The sequence below is a fragment of the Bidens hawaiensis genome, unplaced genomic scaffold, assembly GCF_021521415.1.
Source record: "Bidens hawaiensis isolate Kalapana, Puna unplaced genomic scaffold, B.hawaiensis_p1.1 tig00030506_1, whole genome shotgun sequence".
Classification (NCBI taxonomy): Eukaryota; Viridiplantae; Streptophyta; class Magnoliopsida; order Asterales; family Asteraceae; genus Bidens; species Bidens hawaiensis.
Window position 1 is genome coordinate 1,467 of NW_027505182.1, and position 1,466 is coordinate 2,932.

Consider the following 1,466-nt stretch of genomic DNA (forward strand, 5'->3'; position numbering starts at 1 on the left):
TTAATTAAGAATGATTAATATCTTTTGGTTGTTATGATGAATAGTTTTAGGTAGGAAAGATAAATAAATAAACAAATGTGTTGAAGTTACATGATTGGATTATTATGATTTCACTGCTATATAATTAGACCCAATTACAAATTTTGTCCTTTAAAAAAAGCCAAATTACGGTTCGTGTCCTTTACTTGCAGGCGGTGTCCTTTAAACTTTTTTTTCCTACAAGTTTTGTCCTTTACGCTAACTGGGTTAGAAAAAGTCAGTTAAATGCCCTCACGTGAGACGCATGTGAGGGCATTTTTGTCCTTTCTTATATCTCTGCAACTAAGCCTCTGTATCACTCTTCCCCCTCCCTGTCGATCGAATCAATTCCCGGCGATCAGAAACCTTAAACCCTCGTGTGTCCGACGCGACTAATCAATTAGGGCTTCAATCAATTGCACATCATTCTCAGAACTTAAACACGTAAGATGGATGATCCTCCTCATCCTCCATTCTACATTCGTGAAGCTGATGAACAATCAAATGCTGATGCGTTTTATGGTAAGTTAAAACTTTAGGGTTTATAATTGGGTTTATTTAACTAACAGCTGTTTAATCTTGTTTGTATAGTAAATAATCCACATTTGTTCACGATCAAGATGCACCATGGTGGCAGTTTCACTAAATTTCCAGGACGGGTTTATAAGAGAGCCGTTGTCCATTATGTTGACATGCTAGATATTGACAAGTTTTCAGTTCACGAGCTTGATCGAATCTTGCTTGAATTATCCTATCCTACAGATAAGGTTAGATTCTACCATTATGTAGTACCGGGTTCAGATTTGGATTGGGGGCTTAGAGCTTTGGGAAGTGATGATGATGTTAGGGGATTTGCTAAGTATATTGGAGCTTTTAATCAGTTAATGAATGTGTATGTTGAGCATGAGTTCACCTCTGTACACACATACTTCTGCTCAACCTCAAAGTTTACCATTGAAGAGATAACAAATGAGGAGTTTCTTGCAAGCGAGGTCGTACTAGATAAAGCAAACTCAGTTAAGAAAATGTTGTTGTTGGAATGGCAAGATAGCACAAATGAGGTAGTTGTGGAACAAGACAAACAGGATGCAAATGTGAATGTTCAAGAAGAGAATAATGTTGGTGTTGTTGAACAACAAGACCAGATTGATATATGTCATGAGGATCCAGAATTTGACCCTATGTTTGGAGAGGATGCTTTTGGTGTGCAACCTACAAATGAGGTGGAGATTGATTACAATGGTGATGTAGATGGAGGTGGGGATGGGGGTGGATATGGTGTGCAGCCTACAAATGAGGTGGATATGGATTACAATGGAGGTGGGGATGGAGGTGGGGATGGAGGTGGGGATGAAGATAGTGAAGATTCTTCAATTTCAGATGAAGAAAGTGGAGATGAGTCTTCAAGTTCAGATGAAAGTGGAACTGATGATAGTAGGGATTCTAAC